This window comes from Sus scrofa, chromosome 2 (genome assembly GCF_054392235.1).
Source record: "Sus scrofa isolate SSC_HxYL_T2T_F1_AM1 chromosome 2, Sscrofa_HxYL_maternal_Yorkshire_Landrace_v2.0, whole genome shotgun sequence".
NCBI lineage: Eukaryota > Metazoa > Chordata > Mammalia > Artiodactyla > Suidae > Sus > Sus scrofa.
In genome coordinates this window covers 64,822,067-64,845,502 of record NC_139384.1, presented here as the reverse complement: position 1 = coordinate 64,845,502, position 23,436 = coordinate 64,822,067, and the positions used below count along the sequence as shown (strand labels likewise).

Below are 23,436 nucleotides of genomic sequence, written 5' to 3'. Positions count from 1 at the left end.
ACACACGCACATTGCTTCAAAGTAGCCAATGTGTTTAATTGTGGACTAGAGACTAAGTTCTCCTTAAAAGTCTTTGGCATCAGGGAGTTCCTGTCATGGATCAGTGGTTAACGAATCCGACTAGGAACCACAAGGTTGTGGGTTTGCAGACATTTTGATGATGGCCAATCTGGTTGGCATAAGATGGTACCTCATAGTAGATTTGATTTGCATTCGTCCAATAATAATAAAAAACATATTTTCATGAGTTATATTCATGTAGGTATTCTTTGGATAACTGTCTGTTTAGATCTTCTGCCCTCTTTTTTTTTTTTTTTTTTTTTTCAAATGGGGTTGTTTTTGGTATTGAGCTGCAGGAAGAGTTTATAAATTTTGGAGATTAATCCCTTGTCAGGTGCTTCATTTGAAAATATTTCCTCCCATTCTGTGGATTGTCTTTTCATTTTGCTTAGGCTTTCCTTTGCTGTGCAAAAACATTTAAGTTCAATTACATCCAATTTGTTTATTTTTGTTTTTATTATCATTACTCTAGGAAGTATAAAGGAACATTAAATGTTTTAGAAAATGGAAGACAATCGATGTGTCTGTTTATCTAGCATATAGCCTATGCTTTCAAGGAGAGAATCAAGGACAGGGACTGAGGAAGGCAAAGAAGTCTCATTCACAGTAAAAATTGTTCAGTATCACACAACTGTTTTGATAGCTCACTCTTCTGAAGTAAGTTATAGGAAAATTGTAGTTCCTTACTGAGTTTCCTGCAACTCATGTTTAAAAGAAAAACACGTGTCTTCTCTTAGACATTATATTTAAACATGTTGTATTTTATTTTGAAGCTTATGTATAGTTAACTTGTATTAAGTTTCTTATATGCACATATTTTTATTTGGGCTACTTCGGAGCTGGCTATGTTATACAGATATTACTTACCTAATTTCTGCAAAAGGAATATAAAGTATGTGTTTGAGAGTATTTGAAATTGACTTGGTCTTTTTTATTGATTTTTATTTTTTTATATTTATTTATTTATTTACTTATTCATTTATTTTTTAATTATAATTTCACCAACACAATTTTTTTTCCTACTGTACAGCATGGTGATCCAGGTACACACACATGTACACATTCTATTTTCTCACATTTTCTTTCTCCATCATAAGTGATAAGACTTATTTCCCAGTGCTACACAGCAGGAACTCATTGCTAATCCATTCCAAAGGCAATAGTTTGCATCTAACCCCAAGCTCCCAATACACCCCACTCCTTCCCCCTCCCCCTTGGCAACCACAAGTCTATTCTCCAAGTCCATGATTTCCTTTTCTGTGGAAATGTTCATTTGTGCCATATATTAGATTCCAGATGTAAGTGATATCATACAGTATTTGTCTTTCTCTTTCTGATTTACTTCACTCAGTATGAGAGTTTCTCGTTCTATCCATGTTTCTGCAAATGGCATTATTTCACTCTTTTTTATGGCTGAATAGTATTACATTGTGCATATGTAACACTTCTTCCTAATCCAATCATCTGTCAGTGGACATCTGGGTTCTTTGAATGTCTTGGCTGTTGTGAATAGCACTGCAATCAACATATGGGTGCATGTGTCTTTTACAAGGAAAGTTTTTTTCTGGATATATGCCCAAGAGTGTGGTTGCTGGGTCATATGGAAGTTTTATGTATAGATTTCTAAGGTACCTCCATATGTTTCTCCATAGTTGTTGTACCAGCTTACATTCCCACCAACAGTGCAGGAGGGTTCCCTTTTCTCCACACCCCCTCCAGCATTTATTTGTGGACTTATTAATGATGGCCATTCTGACTGGGGTGAGGTGGTATCTCATGATAATTTTGACTTGCATTTCTCTAATAACTAGTGATGTGGAGAATTGTTTCATGTGCTTGTTGGCCATCTGTACATCTTCCTTGGAGAAATGTCTATTCAGGTCTTTTGCCCATTTTTCAATTGAGTTGTTTTCTTTTTTGCTGTTGAGGTGTATAAGTTGCTTGTATATTCTAGAGATTAAGCCCTTGTTAGTTGCATCATTTGAAACTATTTTCTCCCATTTTATAAGTTGTCATTTTGGTTTCCTTTGCTGTGCAAAAGCTTGTAAGTTTGATTAGGTCCCATTGGTTTATTTTTGCTTTTATTTCTGTTGCTTTAGGAGTCTGACCTGAGAAAACATTGGTAAGGTTGATGTCAGAGGATGTTTTGCCTCTGTTCTCTTCCAGGAGTTTGATGTTTTCTTGTCTTTAAGTCTTTCAGCCATTTTGAGTTTATTTTTGTGCATAGCGTGAGGGTGTGTTCTAGTTTCATTGATTTGCTTGCAGCTGTCCAGGTTTCACAGCAGTGCTTGGTGAAAAGACTGTCATTTTCCCATTTTATGTTCTTGCCTCCTTTGTCAAAGATTAATCAACTATAGGTGTCTGGATTTATTTCTGGGTTCTCTATTCTGTTCCATTGGTCTGCCTGTCTGTTTTGGCACCAACACCACACTGTCTTGATGACTGTGGCTTTGTAATATTGCCTGAAGTTTAGGAGAGGGATGCCTCCTGCTTGGTTTTTGTTCCTCAGAATTGCTTTGGCAATTATGGGTCTTTTTTGGTTCCATATAATTTTTTTTTTTTTTTTTTTTTTTTGCTATTTCTTGGGCCGCTCCCGTGGCATATGGAGGTTCCCAGGCTAGGGGTTGAATCGGAGCTGTAGCCACCGGCTACAGTTCCAGTGAAAAATGTCCTGGGTAATTTGATAGAGATTACATTGTATCTTTTGATTGATTTGGATAGTATAGCCATTTTTATAATATTAATTTTTCTGACCCAAGAACATGGAATATCTTTCCATTTCTTTACATCTTCTTTAATTTCCTTAATGAATGTTTTATAGTTCTTGGCATATAACTCCTTTATCTCCTTGGTCAGGTGTATACCCAAGTATTTGATTTTTTTGGGGGGGTGAGATTTTAAAAGGTATTGTATTTTTGTATTACTTTTGTAATATTTCATTGTAAGTATACAGAAATGTGACTGATTTCTGAATGTTAATCCTATGTCCTGCTACTTTGCTGAATTTATTGATCGGTTCAAGTAGTTTTTGGGTTGAGTCCTTAGGGTTTTCTATATATAATATCTTGTCTTCTGCATACAGTGACAGTTTTACCTCTTCTCTTCATATTTAGATGCCTTTTATGTCTTTTGTTTGTCTGATTGCTGTACCTAGGACTTCCAGTACTATGTCTTTTTTAAAATTTGAATCATCTCAGGGTTACAAGGGCATAGGGGCTTCGAAGCATCTTGGTGCAGTGGGCTAAGACCATGATTTAGTAGTCCTCTGTATTCTCTACCAGATGGGGCATGACCCTGGAGCATCCTTATATTCCTAAGTGGGGAGGGGAAAATGTCTGTTTCTTCCTATTTTATCTTCAAAATTTTTAGTTAAGGTTAGCACAGAATCATATTTATGAATTTTATGTAAATGATGAAAATATGTAAAATAGGTAAATTCTTTCCCAAAAAAGAAGATACTTGTTGAAAATTTTGTGCAGTTCTCTGATTTCCGTGGCTAGGACTTCCAAAACCATGTTGAATGGTAGTGTTGAAAACCATCATCCTTGTCTTGTTCTTGATCTTACTGGAAATCTTTTAGCATTTAACCATTGAGAATATTTGCTGTGGGTTTGTCATATATGACCTTTATTATATTATATTGAAACAGGGTTTTGTCAAAAGCTTTTCCTGCATCTATGAGTGGATCATATGGTTTTTATTTCTCAGTTTTATAATGTGGTGTATCACACTTATTGATTTGTGGATATTGAAAAATACATCCCTGAGATAAATCCAAGTTGATCATGGTGTATAATTCTTTTGCTGTATTTTTGGACTCAGTTTGCTAGTATTTTGTTGAGGATTTTTGCATCTATATTCATCTGTTGTATTGGCTTTTAATTTTCTTCTTTTGTGATACCTTTGTATAATTTTGATATTGGAGTGAAAGTGGGCTCATAGAATGAGTTTGGGAATATTCCTTCCTCCTCAATATTTTGGAATAATTTCAGAAGTATAGATGTTAACAATTCTCTAAATATTTCATAGAATTCACCTGTGAAGCCATCTGGTCTTGGACTTTGGTTTGTTGGAAGTTTTTAAATCACAGTTTGAATTTCAGTACTTGTGATTTGTCCCTTCCTCTTTTCTATTGTCTTGCTTTAGTCTTGGAAGATTTTACTATTCTAAGAATTTGTCCATTTCTTCTAGGTTATCCATTCTATTGGCATAGGGTTTCTTGTGTTAGGCTCTTATGATCCTTTGTATTTCTTCCATGTCTGTTGCACCTTCTTTTTGATTTCTTATTGTATTGATTTGAATCCTCTCTCTTTTGGAGTCAGGCTAAGGGTTTATCAATTTTGTTGATCTTTTTGATGAAGCAGCTTTTAGTTTCATTGATATTTTCTATTTTTTTTTGTTTGTTCCTATATATTTTTTTATGCTCTGATCTTTATGATTTATTTCCTTCTGCTAAATTTGGGTTTTATCTGTTCTTTCTCTGGTAGCGTTAGATGCAAAATTAGGTTGTTTATGTGAGATTTTTGTTTCCTGAGGTAGGTTTGTATTGCTATAAACTTCCTTCTTAGGACTGCTTTTGCTGCATCCCATAGGCTTTGGATTATTGTGTCTTTGTTATTTGCTTATAGTTACTTTTTTAATTTCCTTTCTTTGATTTATTTGTATCCATTAGTTGTTTAGTAGCATGTTGTTGTGTCTCCATGTGTTTGTGTTTTTTGCAGCTTTTTTTTTTTTTTCTCTTGTTGTTGATTTCAAGTTGTAAAACATATGGTCAAAAAAGATGATTGATATGATTTCAATTTTCTTAAATTTACTGAGGTTTGATTTGTAGCCCAGAATGTGATCTATGCTACAGAATGTTCCATGTGCACGTTTGGAGAATGTGTATTCTGCTGCTTTTGGATGGAATGTTCTATAAATATCTGTGTAATGTATAATTTAAGGCTTGTGTTTCCTTGTTGATTTTTTGTCTGGAAGATCTGTCTATTGCTGTAAGTGTTATTATCAATTTCACTATTATTGTGTTATTATCAATTTCTCTTTCCAAAGAGAAAGTCCCCCACTATTATTGTGTTATTATCAATTTCTCTTTCTAAGGTTTTTAACAGTTGCCTTATACATTGCAGTAATCTTATGTTGGGTGTATATATTTTTACAATTGTTACATCTTTTCAGATTGATCCTTTTATTATGTAATGTCCTTCTTTGTCTCATAATATTCTTTATTTTAAGGTCTATTTTGTCTGATATGAGTATTGCTACACTAGCTACTCTAGTTTTTTTTTTTTTTCCATGTGGGATATTTTCTTCCACTTTTAATTTGTATGTGTCCTTAGACCTGAAGTGGATCTCTTGAAGAAAGGATATATATTTATACGGTCTTTTTTTTGTATCCATTCAGCCAGTGTATGTCTTCTGCTTGGGACATTTAGTCTATTTATATTTAAGGTAATTATTGATATTATGTTCTTATTGCAATTTTATGACCTGTTTTGAATTTGCTTTTGTTGGTCTTTTATCTTCCCTTCTTTTCTTGTTCTTTTCTCTTACGGTTTGATGAATACCTATAGTGTTGTATTTGGATTGCTTTTTCTTATTTGTGTGTTTATCTAGTGTAGATGTTTGGCTTGCAGTTACCATGAAGTTTTGATATAGGAGTCTATATACATACAAGTTTGTTTGACGTTGTTGCTCTCTTAATTACTCAAGCATCTCCAGGGTCCTGTATTTATACCTCCCTCTTCTCATGATTTCTGATTTTAGTAGCATTTTGTGTGTGGATAATTTCCTACCTGGTGAGCCCTGTCATTTGTAATATTTTTATTGCTAGTTGTGGCCTTTTCTTTTCCACCTAGATAAGTTCCTTTAGTATTTGATGTAAAGCTGGTTTAGGGGAGTTGAATTCTCTTAGCTCTTGCTTGTCTGTAAAGCTTCTTTTTCTCCTTCAAATCTGAATGGCAGCCTTGCTGGGTGGAATAATCTTGGTTGGAGGATTTTTTCCTTTCATCACATTAAGTATATCATGCCACTCCCTTCTGGTCTGCAGAGTTTCTGCTGAAAAATCTGCCAATAACCTTATCGGGTTTCCCTTGCTTGTCATTTGTTTCTTTTTCCTAGCTGCTTTCAATATTTTATGTCTTTAATTTTGGTCAGTTTGATTACTATGTGCCTCAGGTTTTTACTCCTTGGGTTTATTTTATGTGGTAATTATTGTGCTTCTTGAATTTGAGTGAGTGATTCCTTTCCCATGTTAGGGAAGTTTTTGGCCATTATCTCTTCAATTATTTTCTCTGGTCATTCCTCTCTCTCTTCTCCTTCTGGTACCCCTATAATATGCATTTAACATTGCCCAAAGTTCTCTTAGAAAGTCTTCATTTCTTTTCAATCTTTTTTTTCTCTCTTCTGTTCCACATCAGTGATTTTCATTAGTCTTCCAACTCACTTATTTGTTCTTCTGCCTCCTGTATTCTGCTAGTGGTTGCTTCTAGCAAATTTTTATTTCAGTTATTGTATTTTGTATCTCTGTGTGCTCAATCCTTAAATTTTCTATTTCTTTGCTCAATGTTTCTTGTAATTTATTAATCTTTGCCTCCAGTTTATTCCCAAGATCTTGAATCATGTTTACTATCATTATTCTAAAGTCTTTTTCATTGAGGTTGTTAATGTCCAAATCACTTAGCAGTTTCAATGATTTTTTTTCTTGTCCCCTTATCTGAATCATAATTCTCTGCCTTTTCATTTTGTATATTTTTTGGTGTGGTCTCTTTTTTGCAGGCAATAGTGTTGTAGCCTCTCTTGATTCTGATGTTTGCCCTCATTGTGGCTGAAGTTGGTATGGAGGCTTGCTGCAGGCTTCCTGATGAGAGGGACTGGTGCTTGCCCATTTTAAGTGGAGCTGATTCTTTATACCTTTCAAGAGTAGAGTCTCCATTTCGCCCAGCCCATGGAGCCCTGTGATCCCCACTGGCCCTTAACTTCATATGCTCCATGAGCTCCTCCAAATGCCAGATCCCCAGATATGGGAAAATGACTTAGGGCTCATAACTATCAATCCCATGGGTGAGCCTCTTCTGGATATATTTTTGGTAGGTTGAAGTCCATTTGTTGAAGGTTATTCTGCAGTTGGTTGTAATTTTGTTGCTTTTATGAGTGAAGGTGAGCACCAATCCTTTTACTCCACCATCTTAAACTCATCTCCTTACCTATAGTTTTATATATATGAACTCACCCACAATTAACATAAAATTAAATAATTTCAGAACCCAGATGATGTAGGTTACAGTTTGGAGTCTTATCACACACTGTGTCAACAAAGGTATAACTCTCATTAAATAAACACATATTTCTATCTTCATTTTCCCAAATACAATATATAATATATTGTACTTGTGATATATTCTATCACTTTTCTGTGTAATACCTTAGAGAAATTTCCTCAGAAAAAAACTTAAATGAGTATATAATCATTGGTCGACAGTTTTATGCAGAAACATGGATAAGTTGGAATGCAAAGACCAGATTTGAAATTTTAAAATTAAGTCCATTTGATGGTTACAACTCACATTAAATCCAATTACTGATGAAAATAATTCTAGGATATTAATGGATAAGTCTAAGTATTGAATAGGCTGGAACTCGTGCAATGTTGGATGAAATCCTTAAGAAAAAGGAAACAAAAATAAAAATACAAAAATACATATACAAGATTTCAAGTGTCCTTGGAAAGGACCTATGTACATTTGTGGCCCTGAAGCTTAAGTTTCTTTAGTTTCAATCTGCTTATCATTTAGATCAAGTAACTTTTAGCAGAGTGTATGAATTTATTGTTTTTGCTGTTTTCATTCAATACGGTGTGAGAAAAATAAAAGCATTTCATGCAACAAAAGTAAATTATTTCATAGGTTTATGAGAAAAACTGAAATGGTAACCACAGTATAGAAAATGAGGTATATTTTAGATTTCTATACATTGACCCAAGGAAGTATATGCAGATTGCAGTGTTGGGTAGGTATTGAGGGAGAATAATTTACTCTGTCAAAATAAAAGAATCAGGAAATTATTGCTAATATATTTAATCAGAGTTTTACTTCTAAAGAGAGGATTCTAAAGGCAACTAGAGAACAACAAAGATGTAATTACAAAGAAACTCTCACAACGCTAGCAGGTGATTTCTCTACAGAAATTGTGCAGGCCAGAAAGAGTAACAGATATGTTCAAAGTCTTGAAAGGAAAAAATCTGCAACCTAGAAGTCCCTACCCAGCAAGATTATCATTTAAAATAGAAGAGATAAAAATTTCTCAGAAAAGAAAAAAATACAGCAATAATAAAGCTACTCTAAAAGAAATATTAAAGAGTTTTTCATAAATAGAAAGAGTAAGAAGATATAGAAAAGAGAAAAATCACTGTTGGTAAATCAATTGCTTAATAAGCCAGTATACAGATTAAAAAATGAGTAAATAAAAAAATTGTTAAAGTGTTACGGCGGCTGCCAGCAGCCCAAGACTGGAGTGTATCAGCTCTGGTGTCAGCCCTATGGCCAGTATACCAGCTACAGCGGCTCTGTGGCCACAGTGTATCAGCTCCAGCAGTTCTTTCACCCTGCGAGAAACCAAGCGAGCACTCGGAGAGTTGGAGAACTCAGGTTTATTATGCTGGCAGGCTCAGAGGAGATCACTCTCCGAAGTCTGAGTGCTGAAGAGGGGTTTCACAAGGCTTTTTGGGCTAGTTCTTCCGGGTCCATGCTTGGCGGACTGGAGTGAGAACTGGTGAAGTAATAGACGTAGGAGTGAGTTTTACAGAAGCAAATGTGTAGAGGAGGGGTGGTTAGAGGTAGTTGACTGGGTTAGGGGCAGTTTGGCCAGATTTTGCTTAGTCATCACGGCTGGGGTGTCTCCTTTTGACCTTTTTGTCAGGTCATTTTCCCTTACAAAAGCAGTGATAACTGCAGTGAACAGAAAAAGGATGAACATGAAGATGTAAAAGAGGACATTAAAATCATAAAATGTAGGTGAGGAGAGTAAGAAAATATACACTCTTTTTTAAAGAATGTATTTGAAACTATGTGACTATCAGCCTAAAGCAAGTATATATAAGGAGTTAACATACTTGAAAAGCAGGATAATCACAAGTCCAAAACATACAATATAGTCACAAAAATCAAAAGAAGAAAGCACAAGCGTAAAATAAGAAATTATCAAGTCACAAAGGAAAAATAAAACAAAACAAAAAAGAAACACAAATAGAACACAACATCTAAAATGGCAATACATCATACTTATCTATCAATAATACTTTAAATATCAATGTACTGACAGTGTTCCAATCAAAAGATATTGAGCGACGGAGTTCCTGTCATGGCTCAGTGGTTAACGAATCCGACTAGGAACTGTAAGGTTGCAGGTACAATCCCTGGCCTTGCTCAGTGGGTTAAGGATCTGGCGTTGCCAAGAGCTGTGGTGTAGGTCATAGACGTGGCTCAGATCCTGTGTCGCTGTGGCTCTGGTGTAGGCCAGTGGCTACAGCTCCGATTAGACTCCTAGCCTGGGAACCTCCATATGCTGTGGGAGAAGCCCTAGAAAAGGGAAAAAGACAAAAAAAAAAAAAGATTTTGAGTGGAAGATTGAATTAAAGACACACAAAACAAGAGGCTACAATACACTGCCTACAATAGACCCAGTTGAGGACAAAGGACACACAAATTTTGAAAGTGAGAGAAAAGAAAAAGTCATTTGATGTGAATGAAAATGACAAGACAGCGGGGGATCACAATACTCATATCGGAAAAAATAGACTTTAAAACAAAGGATACAAAGATAAGGACAGTATATAATGAAAAAAGAATCAAAAATAGAATAGTATTTTACTTTAATCAACATATATGCACCTAGTATAGGAGCAGCCATATACGTAAAATACCAATAGAAATAAACAGAGAAGTTGATGGGAATTCAAAAATAGTAGGAGATTTAACACCCAAATTACATTAGTGGACAGATCTAGACAGAAAATCAATATGACCACAGAGATCTTAAATGACACAATAGAACAGTTAGACTTGATATTTTCAGGATATTACATGCCCTCCAAAAAAACCTAGAATATACATTATTTTCAAGTGCATGTGGAACATTCTCTAGGAGTAACCACATACAAAGCACAGAATGAGCCTCAACAAATTTAAGAGTATAGAAACTATCATAAGCATCTTTTTTTACCACAACATCATGAAATTAGAAATCAACCACAGAAAAAGAAATTTAAAAAAAGGTTACATGGAAACTAAAAACATATTACTAAAATACCAATGGTCCAATAAGGAAAAAAAAGGAAATTAAAAAATACTCGAAGGAAATGACAATGAAAACATTATACAAAATCTATGGGATGAGCAAATGTTGTTCTTAGAGGGAAGTTCATAACAACACAGGCTTTCTTCAAAAAACAAGACAACTCTCAAATAAACAATCTAATATACCTCCTAAAATAATTAAAAATAAAAGAAAAAACAAAACTTAATTTCAGCAGAAGTATGTAATCAAGATTAAGAGAAAATAAATTAGAAAGGAAAATTTTAAAAAGAGACACAAATCAATAAAATTAACAGCTAGTTTTTCGAAAGTGTAAACAAAGTCTTCACACCTCTTGTCAGTCTCACCAAAAAGAAAGAGAAAGAATTCAAAAATAAGACCAAAAAAAAAAAAAAAAAAAAAAAAAAAAAGGAGTTCCCATCATGGCTCAGTGATTAACGAATCCGACTAGGAACCATGAGGTTGGGGGTTTGATCCCTGTCCTTGCTCAGTGAGTTAAGGATCTGGTGTTGCCATGAGCTGTGGTGTAGGTTGCAAATGTGGCTCGCATCCCACATTGCTGTGGCTCTGGTGTAGGCTGGTGGCCACAGCTCAAATTAGACCCCTAGCCTGGGAATCTCCATATGCCACGGGAGTGGCTCTAGAAAAAGGCAAAAAGACAAAAAAAAAAAAAATTCAAAAAATAACAAAATAAGAAATGAGAAATAACAACTGATACTGCAGGAATATGAAAAAATTTTATGTATTTATGATTATTATGAAAATTATATGCCAACAAATTGAGTAATCTGTAAGAAAGAGACATTTCTAGAAACAGAACCCACCAAAATTGAATCCAGAAGAAATAGAAAATTTTATTTAGACAAATCACTAGAAATAAAATAGTATCTCTAAAAAAAAAAAAAGTGATTTACCATTGTGGCTCAGTGAGTTAAAAATACAACATAGTGTCCTTAAGTATGAGGGTTCAATTCTTGACCTTGCTCAGTGAGTTAAGGATTCAGCATTGCTGCAAGCTCCAGTGTAGGTCACAGACGTGGCTTAGATGGAGCCGGTGTTGCCATGGCTGTGGCATAGTCCTCAGCTGCATCCCCAATTTGATGCCTAGACTGGGAACTTCCATATGCAGCAGGTGTAACTATAAAACAAAGCACACAAAAACCAAAAACCTCCTTATAATAGTCTAGGACCTGATGGCATCATAGGTGAATTCTACTAATGTAGAAACAAGAACTTATACTGATTCTTTTCAAAAGTTTCCAAAATTTGAAGAGGAAGGAACATTCCCAAAGACATTCTATGAAACCACTGTTATAAAAGTAATATGAATTCTATGAAACCCAAACCAGATAAAGACACTATCAAAAAAGAAAATTACAGGCCAATAGCTTTGATGAATAAACATGCAAAATTTCTTAACAAGATATTATCAAACTGAATCCAACAACACATAAAAAAGATCATAAACTATGACCAAGCAGTCTTCATCCATAGTTCACTAGTTTGGTTCAACACATGCAAATCAATTAATATGATACACCACATCAATAAAAGGAATGACAAAAACCTTATAGTCATCTCAAAATTATTACTCAGATATTGCCTCATCAGTGTCACTGAAAGGAGGATTGCAATAGTAGCAAAGTGGCAAATGTCTATTTGCCCAATTGAAAAATACTGAGAGGTATAAAATCTCTTTCAATGTGTTTATTTCCTGTAGTCATGGTTTAAATATCCAAGCAGATAATATCTGAAAATTCCATTAAACAAAACTGCCTGCACTTTAAGAGGAAAACATGATTATTGCTTAATGCATAAAATTTTCCCTAATCACCTTGGTTGAATGTATCTCTCTCCATTTCATAAAATGAATCTGCATTTACTGAATAATCACACATTGAGAAATGGTGACATTAAAATAAGGCATCTGTAAATTGCAGAAAAATACTCTTTAATGCTAAAAAGAATATACAGCATTTAGATTATTTGTCCACACAAATAATTTCACTCATTTTAAAATATATTTAGATAGTAGACTAGAATCATGTTTATTTTTTAGGAAGTAAGTAATTGCTTTTCATACATATAAGCTTTTCATACATATTTGCTTGTCAGATGTTAAATATCATATAAGAGTTTAGATTTCCCCTTACTGTATTTCTCAGTTTTGAATTTTATTGTCTGTAAACTGAAATAAAGAGCAAATAAACAATTTTAAGTAAGGAATACACCAGCTTTTTTTGAATTAATTAGCTAACATTTATTTCTGTTAGTATAGATTAAATGTTATCAATTTAGGGAAAAAAGTATTTACTATACATCAGAAAAAGCTTAAAGTTATTTATTTAATTGTAAATTAAACTTACTAATTCCCTTCTAATGAAGTAGCATATTAATTATCATTGATTCAAAGCTAAAATTTTTCCCTTTTATCTTCTGACAAAAACTTGCCCTCTTTTTTTATTTCAAGATACCCTAATGTGTGCACCTACAAGCATCTTATATTAAAATATTTACTAAAGGTGTATAAACATTAAATTATCTCAGAATTCTTTATACATTTGTTATAAAGCACAAAACTAAGATATTCTATGACATGATATGATGAATCATAGTGGGTTTCTCCAACAAAAATTTGTAACCATTTTCTATTATATACATGTATGACTTAGTTCAATTTGAGAAAAACTTGGAAGTTGTTCTAAGTTCTGAAGCTAAATAATTCAACGAATTAAATTTTTAAAAAGTAACAGAAAGCATCAAAAGTAGAATAGACTAACATAATATCTAATCAGTTAATCAGAATAAATGAAATGGTAAAATCTGAGAGAACAAAGAAAAAAGATTGAAAAAATAATAAAGAAGAATTTAGTGCACATAGGAAACTATGCAAAGAATCAATATCAGAATCATAGGATTTGCAGAACAAATAGAAAGGAAAAAAGGGTTGAAAAAAAAATGGGGTAATTTCTAAGAACATCCAAAATCCGAGGTGAGGCTTTGACAATGAAATTCATGAAGCTAATAAATCATTCTAATTTAATTTGTAATGATTTCCTCAAAATGAATATAAGTAATACTGTTAAAAATCAAAACCAGAGAATTTTAATAGCAGTAAGAGAAGAAAATAGCTTATAAAAAACAAACAATCAGGCTATGGGCAAATTTTTTAGTAGAAACTTTATGAGAAATAGTATATCCAAAATGCTGTAGGGAGTGACAAGCACATCATGGCAGCTTGAATCATTTCTGTTTTTCTCATTCCCATTTTTTTTTTAGGAAATAGTTAGACATCTACAAATAAACATGTGCTTAAGCACTTTACTCCAAGAGATCTGGGACTCTTGCCCAATGACCACATGAAAATTTATAAGACCTTTCTAAGTCTGTAGTCTCTAGACATCAGAAAAATTGCTTCGTTCCCATTACCATGATTGGGAAAAACACCTCAAGAGTGAAAATCTGGACAGATATCCATGGGTGAGACTGAATTTGCAGAAGTCTAGCTTGTCTAGGGGAAGATTTCAGAATGCCATCAGTGCAGGTTAAAGAAGAGTTTGAAGGCAAAGGAAAGGAAGGAATTGAACAGAATCTGTTCCCTTCTTAAGTCAAAACAGGAAGAGCCTATGCTGTTTGGCAGTGGTCACCAGTGACTTTTCCCACACAGGGAGCAGAAAATGCAGTTGGTGAGTGACTGGCTATCCAGTTGGTGTGGGTTATTTCTAGAGAAACCAATTTCTCTATATCAGCACCCTGATTTTGAGAAGAAATATCTATGATTTGGAGGAAGGAGGAGGACGGGATGGAAACAGTTAAGAATATTAAAGCACATTAAAATAATGCAGTTCCTACTGTCTGATTTGGAATTTAAGCTGAAAGTTGGACCACATCCTATGAGAGTACCCCACATGAAGATCGCCACAGTGGGCTCATGAATATCAGCAAAGCCCCAAATGCTAAACTCACCCCTTCCACCACTCTGCTACTCACTTCCTGTATGCAATCCAAAGCGAATTTGTGAGAGTGGGCTTAAGTAGACAGGGAGCATGCTCATCAAATAATACATTTATAAGAGGAGAGGAAACTAAGATATAAAACATTATAGAAAGCCTCTACAGCTATTTTCTTTTATCAGAAAAGCAAATATTTAAAGAGGAGAGGAGAAGGGGGCAGAAAGTTTATTTTTAAAAAAAATAGGAGTTGCTGTTGCGGTGCAGCAGAAACGAATCTGACTAGGAACCATGAGGTTGCAGGTTTGATCCCTGGCCTTGCTCAGTGGGTTAAGGATCTGGAACTGTCATGAGCTGTGGTGTAGGTCACAGATGTGGCTCAGATCTGGCATTGCTGTGGCTATGGCCAGTGGCTACAGTTCTGATCAGACCCCTAGCCTGAGAACCTCCATATGCTGCAGGTGCGGCCCTAAAAAGACAAAAGACCGAAAAAAGAAAAAATGAAAAAAATTGTATCTGAGAACTTTCGAAACCTAGGGCAGGATTTGGACATAAAAGTGCATAAAGCCAAATATAATATCCTATTTCCCCAATAGAAAAAAGAAAAGACCTTCTCCAGGACACATTTTAACTAAACTCTCAGCAATCAGTATTATGGAAAAAATGTTAAAAGAAGTCAGGAACAAAAAGAAGTAACCAACAATAAAACCCCTAATAAATCCATCAGTGAATTTTTCAGCAGAAATGGTAGCAGGCCTGGAGAAAGTGAAATGACACACTTAACATATTATACCTCTTGGTCTTTTCCAATATAATCTAATGACTCTTTTCTCTTTGTTGCCATTGCAATGGTATTTTCAGTAGCTTTGATATGGAACATCATCCTAATTCTTCTCACTCAACTGGACACCAGACTCCACAGTCCAATGTACTTTCTACTCAGTTAACTCTCCTTCATCGGCCTGATATACACAGTATGCCCAAGATGGCAATTAACTTTCCTTTTTTTTTTTTTGTCTTTTTGCCATTTCTTGGGCCGCTCCTGCGGCATATGGAGGTTCCCAGGCTAGGGGTCTAATCAGAGCTGTAGCCACCGGCCTACGCCAGAGCCACAGCAACGTGGGATCCAAGCCATGTCTGCAACCTACACCACAGCTCACGGCAAGGCCAGATCCTTTAACCCACTGAGCAAGGCCAGGGACCGAACCCTCAACCTCATGGTTCCTAGTCGGATTCGTTAACCACCGCGCCACAACGGGAACTCCCATCAATTAACTTTCTGTCCAGAAGTAAAGTGTTACTTTTTAGGCTGTGATATTCAAACATTTGTTGCCTTGGCCCTTGGTGGAACCGAAGCCCTTGGTTTCATGTCTTATGATTTCTATGTGGCCATCTGTCATCCTTTACATTACCCTGTACATATGAGCAAGATGATCTGTTGGTTCATGGTCACATGTGTATGGACCAATTGTTCTATCAACTCTTTAACACATACAGTGCATGTATTTCAACTTACTTTCTATAGATCTGAATTGTTAATCACTTCATGGTTCTAGCTTCCTACGCCTGCATGCTTACTGTGGTGTTCCAGATGAGTTCAACAAAAGGACAGACAAAAGCTATCACCTTATTGTGGCAAGCCTGTTATATGTGACCACTCTCTCCATCTATACAAGGCCACATTCCTTGCATTCCCCTGAAGAGGATAAGATAGTAGCTGTGTTTTATACTGTTATTACACCTCTTCTGAACCCATTTATCTACATCTTGGGGAATAAAGGAGTCATGGGTGCCTTGACTATTCATGCAGAAAATTTGACTAGGAATTCCTTATTGACTCAGATTGATCAACATAAATACATGGGCCTAGAGTACTGTTGTGCAATATGAAAATGATAAAACTGCCTAGAAATATTTGAATTATAGGAAATGTTTATGAAACAAAGTATAAAAGTCTTGAATACTCCTGATATCAGAATTTCCTCCAGCATTTCTACTGGAAATTCATGGATTTTCAATACAGAAGGTAAAGGTACAGTGTAATTTCCAAATTAGTTAGCTTCTAAAGCAATATAATTCAACTCTTAACCTGATGTTTCCTTATTAGAAATATTTTGAAATGGATATTTAACACCTGAGATGCAATGCATAGAAAACAGTTTCTATGGAAAGGTTCATTTGTGCCATATATTACATTTCAGATATGTGATATCATATGTTATTTGTCTTTCTCTTTCTTACTTCACTTAATATGAGACTCTCTAGTTCCATCCATATTGCTTCAAATGGCATTATTTTGATTTTTAAAGGCTGAGTAGTATTCCATTGTGTATATATACCACACCTTCTTAATCTAATCATCTATCAATGGGGAGGGAGTGGGATGGATTGGGAATTTGTGGTTAATAAATGCAAACTATTGCCTTTGAAATGGATAAGCAATGAGATCCTGCTGTATACCTCTGGGAACTATGGCTAGTCACGTATGATGGAGCATGATAATGTGAGAAAAGTCAATGCACACATGTATGAGTAACTGGGTCACCTTGCTATACAGTACAAAATTGACAGAACACTGGAAACCAGCTATAATGAAAAAAATAAAAATCTTTATAAATGATAAAAAAACATAGTTTATTCTAACACATACTATTAAGGAAATCTAGAAATGACTAAATCTTAATAGAGAGCAAGGTATGTAAACCACTCATTCAACATATATTTAATACTTTAATAATGTGTTTAGCACTGGTGATAACCAAGTAATCAAAGATAAAAATGATAGATATATCTGATATCATAAAGTTCACATTTCAGTATAGGGAGACATTCAGTAAATCAAATAATTTTATCCTACACAAAAAGTAATATTTTTCATGAAAAAATAAAATTTCTATAAAATTCCATTTTCTAAGTGAAAACTAAGGTGGTCAAGAATGAAGTGAAAAAAGAAATTAAGTCAGATGGATATGTGGTGATATGTTATCTAAATAGAAGAAGTAAATGAGGTTGTCCTTAGTAGAGAAAATATTTGGCAAACCAAAGAAGGTCAAAGAGTAAATTACTGGGCTTCAGGAATTGAGTAGATGTAATGGAGACAGAATTTGTAATATGAAGTAGACTAATATAAAATTTGGTCATTTAATAAGATAAGAAATTATAACTAGGTTTTGTCAACAGGATTGAAATGGACTGTTAAGACATTGTAGCAGTCTCATTGTGATAAAATATCTTGGACCAAAGTGGTTATTGTGGAGAAGCAAGAAGTAGCCAGATTCCATAGAAAAATGCAAGGCAGACATTTGTTGTTCAGGACAGATCAGATGTGAAATGTGGGGAAACTGAAAGAGCTCAGAATCAGGCTAAGATCATGCACCGCTCAGCTGGGAAAATGGAATTTCCAATAATTTCATTAAAGAAAACTAGAGCTGTATAGCACTGGAAATTATAACTAGTCACTTATGATGGAGAATGATAATGTGAGAAAAAATAATGTATACATTCATGTGTAACTGGGTCATCTTGCTGTATAGTAGAAAATTGACAGAACACTGTAAACCAGCTATAATGGAAAAAATAAAAATCATTATTAAAAGACAAAAAATAAATAAATTTAATAGAGTAAATAAAAAAAAAAGAAAACTAGAGTTAAACAATTTCCATCATTGTATTCTGTATTCTCCTTTGATGTTGGTTCTTTTGTCCCAGTAATGATAATTATTGTTATTATGACTTTCATTCTCTTTGAATTAAAGCTTGGCACCAGTTTCTCAATATGTTTATAAGACCCAAGTATTTTTCTACATCTCAATAATGTAAATATTTTTATTGTTATGTAGCATTCTACTGTAGGACTAAGTCACAATTGTTGCATCTGCTGTAAAATGTTTGCTATTATAAATAAAACTGATTAAAAACTTCCTATACAAGTGAGTGAATTGTGCATATAATTACTGCCATAGAATAAGCTCCTTTGTAAAACCTCCATCATGTCATATAGTTATTTTATTTATTTATTTATTTATTTATTTTATTACAGTTGACTTACATTGTTCTGTCAATTTCTACTGTACAGCAAAGTAACCCAGTCATTCTGGGCTTAATCAGAATCTACACACACAGGACAACTTTGAGAGGGTGTATTTACTGAGAAGTGTATTTACCAAGAGGGTGTGACCCTAGCTTGTTTACAATAAGTTGACACATTGATCATACTTGATTCCTTACAAATTCATGGTAGTATTGAATATGCTTTAAATTTCTGTCATGTTTAAAAGGTATATTTATTGTTCTCTTTACTGCTTTTCAATAAAGACAGAATTCTGAGGCCTTTTCTTAAGCATTAGGGAGTTACTAATTAGGATTTCTCTCACTTCAGATTCCAAATACAGTATGTATCACAGAAATTATTAAAAACATTTAATGGCATAAAATCTTCACCATAAAGTTGAAGACCTCAATCTTAGGCTATGCTGTATTATGTTAAAATTCATTTGATATGTTAAAGTGCCCCACCAAAACATTCAGTTCAGAAGCACCTAAAAGATACCTGCATCTCCTTTCCCTCAAAAGAAAAAAGTCTCCCACATCCCACCCCCCTATTCCAACACCTAAAGTCATTTCCCTGATTTTGGCAAAATTCCAAACTAGAGCTTCAGTTGACATTAATATGAAAATAAATTTATTGAGGACTGGGAGACTTTATGATATTATATTTACCAATAGATTTAAACAAATTAAAAATCCAACTAAAGAAATTTAATTACTTGGACCTTCAATGTGAGCTAAGAAAATTAAAATAACATCCACTTAAAGTGTGTTTTAAACCAAAGCCAGAACATTTTGGAGGAGAGAGGAAGAAACATTATCATTTTTTTTCACTTTGTTAGATTTTAGAATGACTTTACTCTTATTATACCCATTAACAAATAATCACAAATTTTACCTAAACAAGTTTTTCAAAGTAATTAAATATGTATTTTTATCACAATACAACCTGTCCAGATTATTATTCTAATCCACATATATTTTTTCATTGCATCCCTAATTTTCCCTTGAATTTTAAGATTTGCTGTCACTAAAAATCTTTACTGTACAGTTAATTTAAGATTTAGTAGCTCATTTCAGGAGATGAAAATTAAAGAAATATGTAGAACTGAAATCCATGGATATAGATAATATGCTACATTCTTAATATTTTCAGGCAATAATAAAATAGAGTTTAAGAAACAAAAGTGTAAATAGCTAGCACTCCTCTCCTATGGAGACATACAATTTGCAAAAATGTTTGAGTGGACCTGCTTAAATTTTCAATATGTATTTGTAATTTTTTAAATAGTTGACTTATTTTACATATTTTAATCATTCCCAAAATATTGGTAAATATGATTTTGTGCTAAATTTAGCATAGAAACTTGAAGGTAAAATAAGGAAGAAACAGACATTCCTCCACCCCATTAGAAATACAAGGTGCACCAGAGTCATGCTCTCTCAGGTAGAGTACACACAGATGGATTGAATCCTGGTCTAGACTACTGCAATAAGATCATCCACAGCCCCTTTGCCCTTATAACACTGAAATGATTCAAACTCAAAAAAAGACCAAATAAATCTCAAATACATACTTTTATATTCTTTCTGAAGAAATCATATAATTAATATATGTATAACCTACCAGCCCTGAAATAGCCCAAATAAAAAATATTATGTGTAAGAAAAATAATAAAATTTAACTATACATAATCATTGAAGTAAAATGCATTTTAAATACAATATCTGAGAGTAAACACGTTTTTCTTTTAAATATAAGTTGCAGTAAACTCAACAAGGAACTACAATTTCTTCTGACTTGCCTCAGAGGTATAGACAATTCTAGTTACATGATACTGAATGATTTTTACTGTGAATGAGACTTCTTTGCCTTCATCAATTCATGTCCTTGATGCTCACCTTGAAAACATAGGTAAGCTCTAGATAAACAGACATATCAATTGTCTTTCATTTCATAAAACATTTAAAATTCCTCTCCACTGATATATATTGCCTCTTATAATAACTGCTGTGGTGCAGTGGATTAAGAATCTACCTACAGTGGTTTGGATTACTGTGAAGGCATGGATTCCACTCCTAGCCCAGGGCAGTGGGTTAAAGGATCCTGCATTGCCACAGCTGAGGCATAGGTTGAATCTGTGGCTCAGATCAAACCCTGGCCCAGGATTTTCCATATGCTGCAGGTATAGCCAGAAAAATAGAACAAAATTCCCTTCAGCTCCACTTAAAGGTTGTAATTAGAGATTCATAGTAATTCCTTCTTGGATAATCATTTTTAAATAAAATTGTATCACTTGTAGGTAACAGAAAGAACCACATGTATTCTTAATTATTGAACTATTTAATGTGGCAATGCTACAGAGGCATAAAAAGATTTTTAATATTCCAAAAATTTTACAAACCATAAAGGAAATATTATCACTCTATGACTATTATCATATTATGACTTTGTAAGATTATGCCTATTTTTTGCCTTGGACAATATGCCTTTAATCATTTAGCATGAAAAATTCACACAAAATTCAAATTTTTTAGGAGTCATTTTTTCAATCTTATACAAGACATTTAAAAGTCTCAAGTTAAATGAGCTGGCTCCGTAATCATATGGAATCTTATATGGAAACTCATATATTTTTGCAAAATTCCTTTAGGGAAAACTCAGTCTCTAGACCACAATTAAACACATGAGCTACATTGCAGAAGATGTTTTGTTAGAGCTGCTATTTGCACTCAAGAAAAATAATTGTATGAATACTCAAAATATTTTTTCAATGAAAAACATCAGATAAAAATCTCCTGTCAAGTTTTATAAAAGCATTACTTAACTATTTCAGCATATAGATAAATAAGGATTGTATTTCATACTGTAATAACCAACTGATATAGGCTCTGATATTTTTTGAACAGTGACATATGATATTTCAAGGAATTATCTGAGCCAGGAGATGTGCTATGTTGTGGGTGGAAGAAAACAGGGCCATAAGACTCAAGCTTGAAAGCACATAGCTAGAGAAAGGAAAGAGAATAGACTATAAAAGTCATGGAAAACCATGACCTCCTCTTGGAATGTCAAGAAGGTTATGCTAAGAAAGAACTGTAGATAGTTAAGACTTATGGGCCCTGTGAGGGGAACAAACAGGCCTGCTGTTAAGGTTAATGTATGCCTTCCTGAAGGATAAGATCTGATGATTGTTAGAACAGACTCTGTTAATCATAATCCCCCCAGGTTTGTGTTTTATCTATAGTCTCTTCCCCCCATGTTTTTTGTTTACAATTCTAATAAAAGATAGACCCGTTTGCTCTGGGCAATGGCTTGCTACAGCATTAGGCTTCTCTGTGTCTCCTTCAAGCTGATCTCCAGGTGTCACCTAAAATTCTAATTGTTACAGATGATGACAAGTGGTGACCCCCACCCTGCCCCCGCCACATGATTTAAAGAGACAGTGACTCTGGAAGGATAGTTAGCTCCGTTGCTCCAAGACTACAATTTCCCCTGACAAGGTAAGAGAAAAAGAAACTGTATTAGGATTCTCCAACACAGGAATCTAATAGGAGACTAAAATGGGAAACTCCCTGTGGCCTCAGCAGAGAAAATATATAAGAGTGTTACAAACGTTAGGAATGGCTGCAGGGGTAAACATTCACATGAAAGCTTTGTTAAAATTGTTGTCTAATATTCAGCATTGCTGCCCATGATTTCCAGAGCATGGAACTTTTGATTTAGAAATCTGGAAATAAGTAGGAAGGACCCTTATTAAACAAAGACACACAGAGAAGGGAGAAATAGGCCCATAAGCAATTGTAACTTGACTATGGTCAAGAGTGACTACCCCCGTTGTTTCTGAGGCGGAATATGCCACTTTGCCCTTACACGAGGAAAAAAGAAGTGATAATGAGGAGGACAAGGGGAAGGAAGAGATAATATGGGAGAAGACACGTACTGCCCCTTCCCCTTCTGCCCCTCCATTGGAAACAAAGTTAATCGATGCGAAGCTCCTATGCAAAAAATCTGTAACACCAATTGAGCTACTCTACCATTCTGGTCCAGTGCGTCCCTGCTTCCCAATCTCCTACGGTGATGCAGAAATGTATGTCAGAGGCCTTTAAGACTGAAAAAATAGGAATGTTCCCGGGAATAAGAAGGCAAGGCAGAAATTGGGAACATGAAGGACTTCCTTTTAGCATGGTAAAAGAATTCCAAGAGTCTGTCGAACAATATGGTATACAGAGTCCATACACCATAGGGGTACTTTAAACTATAGCAGCGAGTACCTCTGTGTGTATGTGGGACTGGAGTATGTTAATGAAAACCCTTTTAACCCCTGCTCAGTATGCAGTTTTTACTCAAAAATTAAGGGACGCTTGTATACAACAAGCTATGAGAAATCTTGATAATAGAGTAAATATATCTTATGAACAGTTATTAGGATAAGAGCAATGGGATATGCCTCATCAGCAAGCCCACCTTCCTCCTCTGGTAAGGGAAAAAAATTACAGAAATAGTCAGATGAATCTTTACTAAGATTCCACTGTCAGGAAAATCTCAGGGCTCCTTTGCTCAGATTAGACAAGGGCCTAATCAACCTTACATGGAATTGGTTAATCAACTCCAAGAGGCAGTATAAAGACAAATTGATAATCTCAAAGCTGCTGAAGCCTTACTAATGTCTCTAACAGTGGAAAATGCTAATGAGGACTATAGAAAAATTATAAAATCCCTAAAACTGATCCCCCAATATCCAACAGCGACCATTGCTCAATATATTAAAGCTTGTCAGAATGTGGGCTCAGAATCTTATAAAGCTAAGCTTTTAGCAGTAGCCCTTAAACAAGGACCAAATCTGGCCATCTGTTTAAATGTGGAAAAAGGGGACATTTTTAAAAAGAATGTAGAATAGAAAATAGTAGAGGCCCCCCTAATAATTTGAGAGAACCTGGTATATGCCCAAAATGTAAAAAAAGGAAAACATTTGGCTAATTTGTGTAAGTCCAAATTTGACAAAGAGGGCAATTCTATCTCTTAGTCCTGGCAGGGAAACTGGAAGATGGGCAACCCTTCCCTAGCCCA

The 23,436-nt window shown here is 34.5% G+C and overlaps 1 pseudogene; it reads left to right on the top strand.

The window, feature by feature from the left end:
- The first annotated feature begins 15,107 nt into the window (after positions 1-15,107).
- Positions 15,108-22,475, top strand: LOC102163098 (olfactory receptor 2AK2-like; annotated as a pseudogene).
- Positions 22,476-23,436: the final 961 nt, after the last annotated feature.